The sequence below is a fragment of the Aotus nancymaae genome, unplaced genomic scaffold (assembly GCF_030222135.1).
Source record: "Aotus nancymaae isolate 86718 unplaced genomic scaffold, 86718_ANA_hifiasm-v0.15.2.pri h1tg000036l, whole genome shotgun sequence".
Taxonomy (NCBI): domain Eukaryota; kingdom Metazoa; phylum Chordata; class Mammalia; order Primates; family Aotidae; genus Aotus; species Aotus nancymaae.
In genome coordinates, this window is record NW_026988450.1 from 41,985,039 (window position 1) to 41,999,369 (window position 14,331).

General features: G+C 41.0%; 1 long non-coding RNA gene across 1 annotated transcript in view; it reads right to left on the reverse strand.

The window, feature by feature from the left end:
• Nucleotides 1–11,963: 11,963 nt before the first annotated feature.
• LOC105733849 (uncharacterized) overlaps nt 11,964–14,331 on the reverse strand; it is a 94,124-nt gene continuing 91,756 nt past the window's right edge. The window contains exon 3 of the long non-coding RNA XR_001111351.2: nt 11,964–12,689. This is a non-coding gene — a long non-coding RNA (uncharacterized LOC105733849). The remainder of the gene's footprint in view (nt 12,690–14,331) is intronic.

The following is a 14,331-nucleotide window of genomic DNA, read 5'->3' on the forward strand; positions in this document are numbered from 1 at the left end:
GTAGATCGTTTTCTATATTCCATAGTTAGTTCTGGAATAGTTATCAATGGACAAGAGTCCTACTTTACCCCAATAGTCAGTTCCACCAAGACAAATTCTGTGTCTTCTTGTGCATGTTTTCTATCTTTGGTGGAATCACATTTATGGAATTGTTTGTTTCACTGACTCCTCTTTTGCAGAGGAATAGTACAATTGGAAATTTTTAAACTCTTTTAAGAGCCCAATGCAAATATTTAGCATTGAATAATAACAAATAAAATATATCATGGTTGTTTAACAGAACTTTTCTAAAAAGGTAAGAGGTAAAGTAAGCTATTTTGATGCTAATCTAGCAAGCTAATGTCATTTTCCTTACGTTGTTTTAATATCTCTTTGCAGCATCACACTCTTCCAGATTTCTTTAAGAATATAATCATTCTCTTTAAAAACCATCTGATATTGATTCTATCTATTTCCAACAAAATAACCACATATGTAAAGGTAAGTGTTTCCTTCTGGGTTTGGGATTAATAATAACTTACACACAGCTGGGTTCAAAACAAGGCAATCATTTTGGAAGAATGCATTTCTAAGAATCTTAGGATTCAAATGAATACTGGAGATGGGACTTATTATCACACAATAAATGGATCTGCTTCCAAACAAGATGGACCAAGCATACGGTAGACATATGTGTGGCACCATCAAATTACATTTATATGTATGAAATACATTGTCCCAACTTGCTGTTATTTGCATCACATATATTTATTTTGTCCTCTAAAAGACATCATATTACAAGAGACATGAATGCAAAGATAGGAAATGATTCTTCCAAATGGAATGCATGGGAGACCTGAGCTGGAAGATTGCTATGACTCTAGAGAAACCTATGCAATTGAAAAGTCCAGCATTTAATCAAAAGAATTTGCAATCACAATTCAGTAGGGCCTTAACTTCAGCAAATATAACATTTATGGTTTTGAACAATTCTGAGTGATCCTAAAGTTCCAAAACACATCATCATTTGTAATGTTGTTTGTATGTTAATTTTAACTGTGTGTATTGTAGCATGGTCTCACCTAGAGCAATTATAGGAGAGAAGCGTTTGTAGAATCAGGTGGCAGGGAGGAGCACTCTGATGAAGCATGAAGGCACTGACATTGGTATCTCAGTTTAGCTTTGCTGTTCTTTTATCACTGAATAGGAGGTCACTGAATTTTAAGGTATACTTTATGACACTGTATAAGGAAGCCATATTCCAGAGGCATGATAATGAAGTCATAGCCCTGAGAATGCCAACAATCTAGTCTACAGTTAGATAGCAACCTGACTCTTACCTTATGTTCCTAATCAAGGAATCCCACACTTACAGAGTATTGTCCCCAAAGTGCCACTTTAGCTGCATCTTCAATAGGCTATTTCAGTGCTCAATTAGGGTGGCAGCTTCTGGATGGTATAGTATGTAATACAACCAGTAGGTCCCATGATAACAATTGCATTCTCCCATTTCCTTCATTGCATGAATGCTATGAATCAGGCCAGGTGGAGTGGCATATGCCTGTAGTCCCAGAAACTCAGGAGGCTAAGCCAGCAGGATCACTTAAGCCCACTCAAGTCTAGCCTGAGCAACAAAGCAAGACCCAATCTCTAAGAAAGAAGAAAATAATAATAATAAAATGCTATGGATCAGAAAGCCTCCAGATATTAGTGCTGGCTGAGGCTCTGTAGTCAAGAAAGGCAAACTCATATCTAAAATAAATATTTATTCCCATTAGAGCAAATCACTAGTGCTTCTAGAACCAAAAGACCCCAGTAAAGTAGACTTGCCACCATGTAGCTGGTCTTGGCTACCCGTTTACATGTACGTGGGTAGCCTTCATCTCTGCCTCTGTGGCCTCTTCATTCATGGACCCAGCATGCAGTTCTGAAGTGGCCAATGACAAAAGCTGGCTAATGTCAACTGTCTGAGCCACTCTACTTGTTTGTTTCAATGTCACTTCAATGGTATATGCATACAGGTAAACATTAATTAACATGTGATACAAAAATCACATTTCATACCAACTTCCATCTGTCCCTACACATACTTCCACCCCAGATCTTACCCCTGATCTTCCAATCTTTTTCATTCCAGGCCCTTGACCAGTTGATCAACCCATTCATCATTGCCCAGAAGTTTGTGTATATTCTCACTTCAGGCCACTTTTATTCCTTGCAAAGTAGATAACCAGGTACACTGCTCAAAATTCTACTATGGGAAGATTTTTTTCTCTCAGAATTATTTTTCAAGGCCTCCCCTGCCTGTGGCTGTATCGCTGCTGCCATCCATTTTCAGTTTGGGCCCAAATTCCAAGCCAATGCATCCATAAACCAGCCTCAGGGATTTTCTTTCTCCTTCAGCTGGTTGTATGTACCCCTCTTCCCACCTTGTCCTCCCACCATATAGCCATGTTTGAGTTAAGGCATGGGTTGGGCGAAACTATGATGGTGGCATGGGGTCCGGGTTACTCATGCCCTCTGGCCATGATCTTGGCTATACCATTTCTACCTTATGATGGATTGCTGTTGTGTTCACTTAATTGTATGGCATGATGGGTCCAATAGAACCCAATTCACAAAAGCAGTTCCAGATATGTGATCATTTATGTCTGTAGATTACATGCCCATATGACAGAGCTGCTTATGCCACCATCTGAACCTGCTGCAGAACCCTTTCTTTTCCACACCTCTCTCAGAACTGACAGCCTCTTGGGTCTTGTGATTTATGGGCTGGAGCAGTAATCCTAGATGTGGAATGTGATAATCCAGTACCTGAGAAGATTAACAGACATGTGCTTCCTTCTTTGTGACAGTGCATGGAAGATGATGCAAGTTGCCTTATACTTTGGAGATGTCCCAGCCTGCCCCTGCGACCACTGGACCCCTAACAATTTTCCCAAGGTTTCATGTTCTTAAGTCTTTGTAGAATTTATCTAACACCTTCTAGACTGAGCACCAAGGGCCTCCAGTGTGCTAACTAACCTCTTGTACATACTACCTGACCAGCATGATGTCAGTGGTATAATGAGTCAGTGGATATTCTGCAGGATATCCCAGCAGTCTGTATCTTTTCAGACTACATTAATGCACAGGGCAGACAACTAAAGTACCCCTGAGGCAACACTACAAGTGTATATTGCTTTTCATCCTTGTTTATGGATGTAAACTGTTTCCAGCCTCTTCCCTTATAGGGAAAGAAAAGAGACTCATCACCAAAGCAATAGCTACATATTGAGTAACAAAGGCATATTAATCTGCTCTAGCAAACTAGATTCACTTTGCCACAGTCACCACAATCAATGTTGTGACTTGGTTGGGTCTGTGTTAGTCTCTGGTCATTTTCCAGGATCTATCCAGTTTCTGCAGAAACCAGACTGGTTAATTAAATAAAGATATGGTGGGAAGCATCACTACTACATTCTTGAGATTCTTAAGTGGACGAATTTTCACCTTTCTTCCCACGATGTACTATTGCTTTTTATTTATTATCTCAGCTAGAGATGTGAGCAGGCAGTTTCAAAGTCTTCTTCTCGGTCCTTCCCACAATCATAGCTTTACTCTACAGGCTAAAAAATCCAATTTCCAAGTTTGTCAATTCGAATTATATAATTAGGAGGTGGGAAAAAGACCACCCAGTGAGGCTGTGGTAAAATTCAGTGAGTTCAGTGAGTCCATTATATAACCACTCAAGTAAATAGCCATGGGTCCTGTTGTGGAAGGGATGGAAGAATTATTACCGTATGTATTTGCCATGATGATGCAGAATCCTTCTCACTGGAAGCCAGACACCCCTTGAAGCACTGAAGTCTGAGGCTGAAAACTACCTCAGGTTCAATAACTACAAAAATGACTGCCCTCAGTTTTCTACTCTTCCATGATTGCTTTTCATTTTTTTTATTATTTCAATAGTTTGGGGGGTACAAGTGGTTTAGGGTTACCTGATAAGTTCTTCAATGGTGATACCTGAGATTTTAGTGTACCCATCACCCAAGCAGTGTACACTGTACCCAATATGTAGACTTTTATTCCTCAGCCCCTCCCAACTTTCCCCCTCTTCAATCTCCCAAAGTTCATTACCTCATTCTTATGCTTCTGCACCCTCATAGCTTAGCTCCCTCTTATAAGTGAAAAGATAAAATAATTGGTTTTCTATTCCTGAGTTACTTCATTTATAATAATGGCCTCCAGTTCCATTTAAGTTGCTGCAAAAAAAAATTATTTCATTCCTTTTTATGGCTGAGTAGTATTCCATGGTGTATATATACCACATTTTCTTTATCTACTCATTGGTTGATGGACACTTAGGTTGGTTTCATATCTTTCCAATTGTGAACTGTGCTGCTATAAACATGTGTGTACATGTGTCTTTTTCATATAATGACTTCTTTTCCATTGGGTAGATGCCCAGTAGTGGGATTGCTGGGTTGAATGGTAATTCTACTTTTAGTTCTTTAAGAAATTTCCTATCGAGCATGGTGGCTCATGCCTGTAATCCCAGCACTTTGGGAGGCTGAGGCAGGTGGCTCACCTGAGGTCAGGAATTCAATTATCAGCCGGCCAACATGGCAAAACCCAGTATCTACTAAAAATACAAAACATTAACTGGGCATGGTGGCAGGCACCTGCAATCCCAGCTACTCAGGAGGCTGAAGCAGGAAACTCACCTGAACCCGGGAAGTGGAAATTGCCATAAGCCAAGATCGTGCCACTGCACTCCAGCCTCAGTGAAAGAGCAAGACTCCATCTCAGAAAAAAAAAAAAAAAAGAAATTTCCAAACTGTTTTCCATAGTGGTTGTACTAATTTTCATTCCCACCAGCAGTGTAAAAGTGTTCCTTTTTTTTTACTACAGCCACATTAGCATCTATTATCTTTTGACTTTTTAATTATGGCCATTCTTGCAGGAGTAAGGTGATATCTCACTGTGGTTTTAATTTGCATGTCCCTGACGATTAGTGATGCTGAACTTTTTTTTATAGGCTTATTGGCTATTTGTGTATCTTCTTTTGAGAAATGTCTATTTCCTTTGACCACTTTTTGATAAAATTATTTTTTTCTTGAGTTCCTTATGGATTCTGGATATTAGTTCTTTGTCAGATGCAGAGTTTGCATATATTTTCTCCCACTCTGTGGGTTGTCTGTTTACTCTGCTAATTATTTCTTTTGCTGTGCAGAAACCTTTTAATTTAATTAGGTCCCCTGTATTTATTTTTGTTTTTGTTGCATTTGCTTTGGGGGTCTTAGTCATGAATTATTTGCCTAAGCCAATGTCCAAAAGAGTTTTTCTGGTGTTATCTTCTAGAATTTTTTTGGTTTCAGGTTGTAGATTTGAGTCTTTGATCCATCTTTAGTTGGTCTTCGTATAAAGTAAGAGATGGGGATCCAGTTTCATTCTTTATATGTGCCTTGCTAGTTTTCCCAGCACCACTGATTGAATGGGGTATCCTTTCTCCAATTTATGTTTGTCTATGCTTTGTTGAAGATCAGTTGGCTGTATGTATTTGGTTTTATTTCTGAGTTCTCTATTTTGTTCCATTGGTCAATGTGCCTATTTTTATACCAGTACCATGCTGTTTTGGTAACTATAGCCTTGTAGTATAATTTGAAGTTGGATAATATGATGCCTCCAGATTTGTTCTTTTTCCTTAGTATTACTTTGGCTATGTGGGCTCATTTTGGTTCCATATGAATTTTAGGATTGTTTTTTCTAGTTATGTGAAAAATGATAATGGTATTTTGGTGGAAATTGTATTGAATCTATAGATTGCTTTGGGCAGCGTGGTCATTTTCACAATGTTGATTCTTCCCATGCGTGAGCATTGAAATGTGTTTCCATTTGTTTGTGTCATCTATGATTTCTTTCAGTAGTGTTTTGTAGTTTTCCTTGCAGAGAACTTTCACTCTCTCATGATTGCTTTTCTTGATTAAATATATATATTGGGCAATACATTCTTTGACTCTTTTCCTATTTCATCCCCTAGCATTGTAATTTTCTTAACTATCTCTCCACAACTTTCTGTAGGTTCAGCCTTCTTAGCTGCCATTTAACCTTGGCCTCTGTAGCTTCAGACCTCCATCACCCTCATTCGTATCCATTAGGATTGTGACAACTTATCCTGCCATCAGCCTTTGCCTGCAGAAGAGAGCCAAGTAAAAATAGTTGAAGACCACCCAAATGATAATAAACAGAGCTTGCTACAAGGAATTCAGTCACCATCACTGTGTTTGGCCTAAACTCACAGGCAGACAGGGGAGCAAAAAGATTTAGAATGAAAAATAAGGGGAGGCTTCAAGTATGCTGTTTGGAGGTTGATGGCACAAGGAAGCTGGAGGCAGGCTAACTGGAAGTGAGGCATCCTATGAGATTGGTTTGATGAGCAGATTTGGCTTTTTGTGGTTGGTCCTGACTTGGAATCAAAAGCAAAAATAAGGAAGCTGGCCATTATTGGCTAAGTCCCGACCATTCTGGGACAATTGCTACAAAAATTGGGTTTTGTTTTCCCAAGCTCTTTATACTGCCCATTGTTCATTTTTTCAGCCTGTCAGCTACCACTGAACTTGGTGATGTTGGCGCCTCTCCCACCTGGGCTTGGTGTATGCCCTGGACTCCCATGGAACATACTTCTTAGATGAGTTTTCTGGCCTTGCATAATTCATCCAAATGTCCATTTCAATGGGCTTTTTAATCCCTTTTCCATTATGTGCCACAGTAATTCAGTCATTTAAACTGTTGGTCACTGTTTTCAGAAAGCTTCCAAGGTCTTTGCCAGGATATTAAATTCTGTATCTTGAAAGAAAGTTCCCATATTAATAAGCTTACTCTTATCCAGTCTCACGTTCTAGACTTCTTGGTCAATCAACCTCAAATCCAGTCCCCTAGAGTCTCTCCCCACTCCTAGCAGTTAATGCCAGCTAATTCTTGCAGCTCCTTTTCCTCCTTTATCAGACCCAGTGTGTCCCTAGCTGGGTTTTGCTGCAACTTAACCAAAATGATCAACCTTGTGAGTAGGAGAAGAGATGAGAATGGATCCTAAGGAGGAAATCTACTGTTTCATAAGAAAGATGTCTCTACAGTGTGTTCCCACCTGGGGAGAGTGCCCAGTCTTAGAAGGAATGAGTGAGCTAGCTGCAACTCTGAGGAGTCAATGGAGTCTGAGGAGCCAAAATCTTTGGGGGCATCAATCCAGATGTCACCATCTCATGTGTCAGGGTCCCATGTGTTTTCAACAAGGCCCCCGGTCCTTGCATACATGCCTTTCATGGACTAGTCAATTATCTTAGGAGCTTGGCAACTCTGTTAAATCCTGGGTTGGTCTTAGGCTTATTCTGCTCACAGACTGCAAGAAGTAAGAGTCTGAAAACGACAAAAGGTCTCTGTCAATATTCAATTGTTTGTTAGCTGCTTCCAACTTTTCTTATTCCTCTGTAAGGCATCAGTGCAACTTAGTAACAACCAGACAACTCTACCAGGTTTAGCAATTGGACGGCTACTTCTTGCCATAGTGTCTATGTCACACATCCTTGCCAGGCAGCAGTGAATGATTCAGTCCTCAAGCCCTATCATATCTCCTGCTTTTTGGGGCTACTTTTGCTACCAAAACTGTCATTTGGTCTTCTGAGAAGCAGACACTGAAATGGAGTTAAGATGCAAAAAGTGCATGGGCCTAACACCCATGAAAAATAAAAGGGGAAGGAATAAAAACTGGGTATGGAGGGTCTCCAACTATGATGGAGACCCAACCCAGTCTCAGCCAACCCACTTAGAAGCTCCAGACAGGGGAAATGTTCATTAGAGGAGTTCCACATTGAACAACAGTGGTCCATCATTGGCCAGGAGCTGCCTGGGAAGCTGAGGTAAACCTGAAGTTACTAGAAGTGGAGATCATCAACTAACCGCACTTTGTGCAGCTGAACAGAAAGCTCTCTCTTGAGATCACTCCCAGCAGCAAACTTCCATGGTGACATCATCCAAGTCCCAACATTTATACTTCCTTTCTTTTCCTCAACTTACTCTGTTGACGATAACTTCCAGACAAAAGCTTGTTAATAACAAGTATTTTTCTCTGACTTTTTTAATTTGATGGGAACATCTTAAGTGTTTCCCCTTAAACATAAGCTTGGCTATTAGTTTCAGACATTCTTTATCATGTTAAGGAAATACAGTCTACTTATAGTTTAACTAAGGGTTATTAGTACTTATTAGAAAGGAATACAGATAGCTACTTAGCATCGATCAAGATCTGTTTTGAACTACGATATGATATGAGAGTTCTTAGCTGTCTGTCTCCTGGTTCTTGCCTTTCTTTGTTTGTTTTTCAGTCTTGCACTTTCTCCTTGTGTTAGACTTAATGACTGAACTGAGTTTCCTTGATTTTACCCTAAGCATTCTTTAAGAATCGTCTCTCTCTTTCTCTCTCTCTCTCTATTTTTTCCTTCATTGTGTTGCCTTTCTGTAGCCCACAGCACACAGATCTCAATATCTGCCTACCTGACCATGCTGTTGTCATTAATTCAATAATTGGTGCTTTTTCTTTCTTATCTTTAGAACCGTTACTGTCATGTCATGCTTTCAACACCCTAGAACTTTCTCTAATTCAAACCCAGTGCCTCTACCCTTTAGATTTCATTCAAATAATGATCTGTCTACAGCAGGAAGAGTTTTTCCACCACAAACCCATTCTATATACCAACTCATGCAAAATTATTGACTTAATCACCTACACTATAATTTCTACAAAACAGAGTGTTAGTAAAGAAGGGAAGCCCTCTATCCTTTTTACCTAGTTTTCTTCAGAATATCCATTTAAAAATCCACACCAGCTTGCTCTTGCACAACTGCATATCTGGATTTCTCAATAGAATTTCCTACAGGAAGAACACAAATGCATTTGGGGTGGCTTTTCTATTGTGGATTATGACTACACTCTATTTTATCTATTAGAAAAAAATGTTTAGAAATAATTTGAGACTTGTAGCACTTATTACTCTATTGTCAGCCTTTAATTTTATAGACAGAAACCATTTATGGGCCAAGTTGCATGATCTTGATATTGATTCCTGGCTTTTAATAGTCCTCTGGAGCCTTTACTGTAATACCAAAAGTGATCAAAATAGATAGGAAATGAGCTCTTGACAGAGCAGATTGCAGTCCCAAATGATACAAACATCCTAGCTCACCTGCTCTTTAATTTCCATCCAGACCATTAGATACATCTTTTGATAACTTGGATCCATGACCTCCTGTCATAGCATCCTCCTTTATGCTAATGTCACATTTCCTATTTTCATTCTGAAAGTGGCGTAAAGAGCAACTATGCTTGTTGGGCAATTACTACCATGAGGATCAGCTCAATATCAATTAGACCAACACCAGGATTGCTGCTTTTGGCAAACACTCTTCAGCATTTAGATAACGAATGCAGAGCACCTCTCTGAAAAGATTAACTAATTTCATTATCTGATGGGGCATTTTGCAACTAACTCATCCAGACAGGCTCATTGGAATGCAGTCCAATGCAAAATGAAATAGCCTACAAGTTCTACTATGGTAGAGACAGGATACTTGTGATATGGTATGGATTTGTGTACCTGCCTAAATCTTATGTCAAATTGTAATCCCCAATGTTGGAGGTGGGCCTGGGAGAAGTGATTGGATTATGCAGGTGGATTTCTCAAAAATATTTGAGCATCATACCCTTGGTGCTGTTCTCGTGATAGTATGTGAGTTCTCATGAGATCTGGTTGTTTAAGTGTGTAGCAGCTCCCCGCTCTCGCTCTCTCTCTTGCTTCTGTCTTTTACACGTGAACTGCCTACTCCCCCTTGGCCTTTGCCATGATTGTAAGTTTCCTGAGGTGTTCCCAAAAGCTGAGCAGTTGCCAGCATCATGCTTCCTGTACAGCCTGTAGAACCATCAGCCAATTAAACCTCTTTTCTTTGTAGATTACCCAGTTTTGGGTATTTCTGAATAGCAGTGTGAGAAAGGACTAATACAACTTGTAAGGCCAGTATTCAAAAGCCTCCTATCAGAACCCACTATGAATATTGGAGCATGGCACCAAGACCAGACTGATGAGGATGATGGCAATGGACCTACTCGGCAGACAAGGTCATTTCCCCATTCAGAACCCCCTCATGCCCTTCCTGCTGTCTCTGGGTGCCCCTTCTCTAGCTTCTTTGTGCTCTGGCTCCCAACATCCAGCATGTGTATGTGTTCTTTGATGGACAACCCTCATGGCACTGGAGTGGCTTTGCCCCTCATAGGCAGAGAGCCAGAAGTGCCTGGGGGTTTACATTCCAGCTCTTCCAACAGAGAATCATCGTCCAACAATGTGACTACTGAGTGCAAGAGCATGAAAGCCCAACTCCCCTGTCTGAGGTGGGAAAATTAGAGGGTATAGTCATGTGCCACATAAAGATATTTCAGTCAATGACAGATGGCACGTATGAAGGTGGTCGCATAAGATTATAATGAAGCTGTCCCATACAGGTGCACCATTTTTTATCTTTTATATCATATTTTACTGTATCTTTTCTATGTTTAGATACATGAATATTTACCATTGTATTACAGTTATCTATAGTACTCAATACAGTAACATGCTGTACAGGTTTGCAGCCTAGGAGCAATATGCTATCCACATAGCCAAGGCATGTAGTAGACTCTGCTATCTAGGTTTTTGTAAGTTCGCTGTGACTGTCACGCAACATAATGGCCTAATAAAACATTTCTCAGTAAGCTATCTCAAATGACATATGACTACTGTACAATTGACACCTCAGAGTTCCTCTATAGATCAGGCAAAACTACCCTCCAGGGGACTCTGCCTGAGATCTTACCCTTTGGCTTCCTTTTCTTCCCTGTCTTGCTTCTCCCATTCCCTTTCTTCTGGGGACACTTCCATAATAAAGCATTTACATGCAAATCTTGGTCTTAGGGTCTGCTTAGGAGAATCTGACTTAAACTGCTGGCTGGGCGCAGTGGGTCACGCCTGTAATCCCAGCACTTTGGGAGGCCGAAGCAGGCAGATTACCTGAGGTCAGGAGTTCAAGACCAGCCTGGCCAACATGGTGAAACCCTGTCTCTATTAAAAATACAAAAACATTAGCCAGGCTTGGTGGCAAGCACTTGTAATCCCAGCTACTTGGGAGGCTGAGGCAAGAGAATCACTTGAACTTGGGAGGCCGAGGTTTCAGTCAGCCAAGATCACGCCATTACACTTCAGCCTGGGCAACAAGAGCAAAACTCCGTCTCGGAAAAAAACAAACAAAAAAAAAATTGCTAAGTGTTTTCCACTTAGAAACACATTAGGCCCTGGGCAATGGGAGGCTGAGCTCTTAAGTAAGGGTCACATAGTGCCAGCTGTGGGGAGAGGAAGGAGAGAGAGTTGGGAACCAAACAACCTGGTGTCTCTGATAAAAAGCCAAGAAGAGTGAACTGGCATTGGAGAGGAGAATTAGCTTTATTTCAATATCTTATTTTTTAAAAGTCCATGATCTCAAAGTAAGCAGTGTAAAAAGCATGAAAAATCCTTCAGGATGTATATTCTGGCACGGTGGCTCACACTTGTAATACTAGCACTTTGAGAGCCCTAGGAGGACAGATCACTTGAGGCCAGGAGTTCACGATCAGCCTGGCCAACATGGTGAAACTCCGTCTCTACTAAAAATACAAAAAAATTAGCCAGGTGTGGTGGTGCACTTCTGTAATCTCAGCTACTCAAGAGGCTGAGGCAGAAGAATTGCTTGAACCCAGGAGGCGGAGGTTGCAGTGAACTGAGATCGTGCCACTGCACTCCAATCTGGGCCACAGAGCAAGACCCTGTCTCAAAAAGGAAAAAAATAAATCTGTCAGGATGTCTACATAAGAACATGTTTTCACTTCTCCACTGTCACAGTTTGGGCTCTCCCAGAAGCAGAAGCAGGAGCAGAAGCAGACACTAAGAGGTTAACATGGAGGAGGTTTATTAGGGAGTAGTTTGGGGATCAACACCTGTGCAAGGGAAGAGCAGAAAGCAAAAATGGACAGAGGGAAAAGCTAGGCTGAATGGTTCTCAATGGAGGCCTCTCCCAACACCACAGGAAGCTGTGAGGTTGGGTGGACCCCTTTAGAATAGTACCAATTTGGGTGAGAAGGTTGAGCTCTATGTCAGTGAGTCACTGGATGAAGGCTTTCCTAGGAAGGGGGCCAACATTGGGCAGCTGAAGAAATAAGTCGTTCAGTCCTTAAAGGGATCTTAACAACAACATCACAGGATCTACTACATTCTTGTCACAAAATCCTATATAAATAACAGAAAAAAAATGCATTTTTGTAAGTGTACTTGTACTAGACTATCAGGAGAAGTGTCTCTGGCAAAAGTGAACAAGGAAGTCTTTCAAGAATAAATTGATGGGAAAGAATTTATAACAATGCCCAATAGAGATATGAAATCTGAAGTGATAGTCAGATGCCAGGGAAATATCCCAAGCAATATTCCAGGAGATATTCCAGAATATCCCAGGCAGAATTCCAAATAATCCCAGCATCAGAAGCAGCAGAGGCTGAATGATGGTGAGTGTCACAGGCTTTGAGATGGATTTTCACACAGCTGTCTTGTGGGTCTCAGTCACCAGGCCATGAGGGCTGTACCACGCTCAGCTTCATCCCTGGTAGACCGACACCATTGGACCTGCATCCACAGCAAGACATGAGTGAACTCCAGGGTGGCTGCCACTTAGGTTTTCAAGCTAAAATATCAGTGGCAAAAGGAATGGAATTAATAGAAGTAAAGCATAAAGAACAATATCTGGACCATGTACGTGCTCAATAAGTGGCTGTTCTTATTGTTAGTATTCATAAATTATGGCTTACTTAACTCTTGGATTTTCATGATTATAGCAAATGTATTTTATTTCCCCCAGGCAAGAAAGATGTTATTTATGAAATTATAAGTTAATAATTAACTACAAATCATAGTAAGTATGAAATCCATTCAGTACCATTTGACCTGCTATTTTTAAAAACTTAATAATATGAGGTTATAACTATAGACTGGTGAAGAATAAAACTGCTCAGCACCTTTTGCCTAAGCCCAGTCCCCCTCCTGAGTCCTCTGTATCCATGGTTGGCATTTCTATCCATCCAGTCACCAAGCTAGAAGTCTTGGAGGCATCCCGTACCCTCTCCATCTCTCCCATGCCCTCTCAATCAGAATCAAGTCTTCCTTCTCTTCCTTCTTGCCAGCCTACTGTGCCTGTCATGTCCAGCCCCAAACACTTTTCACCTAGACTACTTGGCATTGTAGATTCTAAAAGATCTGCCATGACCTGCCCTGTTCTCCACCTTTCCAGCCTCATCTCTCACCACTCCTTGCCTCTGATGTTTCAGAAACACCAAAGTATTTTCGATTCCTCCCACACACACTTGTTTTCACAAGTTATCCCTTCTGCCTAGAATCTCCAGTAGCAGCTCAATCTGCTATTTCAGGTCTATAGTTGAACATTAAACTCAAAAACCATTATCTCCAAAATGCCTTCTCTGACTCTCAAAGGTGGTTGGAGTCCCTCTTCTCTGATTACTCAGCGCCCAGGCATGCTTCATCATTGCATTTATCATTGTCTAGTGCAATGTTCTCCTCATGTGACGTTTTAGAGTAAGATGGTTGTGAGCCAAAAAAACAACTCAAATTATGTTATTCTCCAATCTCATACCACAGCAGCAATCAACACAGAAGACTTCTGTGTCCAAATATGTGGAGGATTTTCCCCCACAACAAGCAAGCAGTCAGTTCTGCAGTGGACACAAGCTGGGTATCCTCTAATTTAATTCAATTCTGACACTATTTCCCTAGAGATAGGGTCAGATCCCACAGGTTGAGAACTTAGTCCCACAAGACCAGCCCCCACCCCCATGAGTTGCAGGTCTGGACCTCCAGAACTTCCAACTAACTGGCGTCAAATTGGGTTTCTTATTATCCCCTCTTTGGTGTCTATTAGTTTGCTAGAGTGGCTCACAGAACTCAGGGAAACACTTACGTTTACCCTTATTATGAAGGATACTACAAACGAGACAGATGAAGTTGCATAGGGTGAGGTATGGGGAAAAGGACCCAAAGCTTCCATGCCATCCTTTGCACTCCACCCTCCAGGAGCCTCCATGTTTTCAGCTGTGTGGAAGCTCCCTTCACAGAAGGTGGGGAGAGGGGCTGAAATTCTCAACCCTCTAATCATGCCTTGATCTTTCAGGCGACTAGCCTCTATCCAGAAGCTGCTTAGGAGCTTTTAGCCTTCAGTCAACCATAAGTATACAAAAAGATATCATTTTGGAGATTC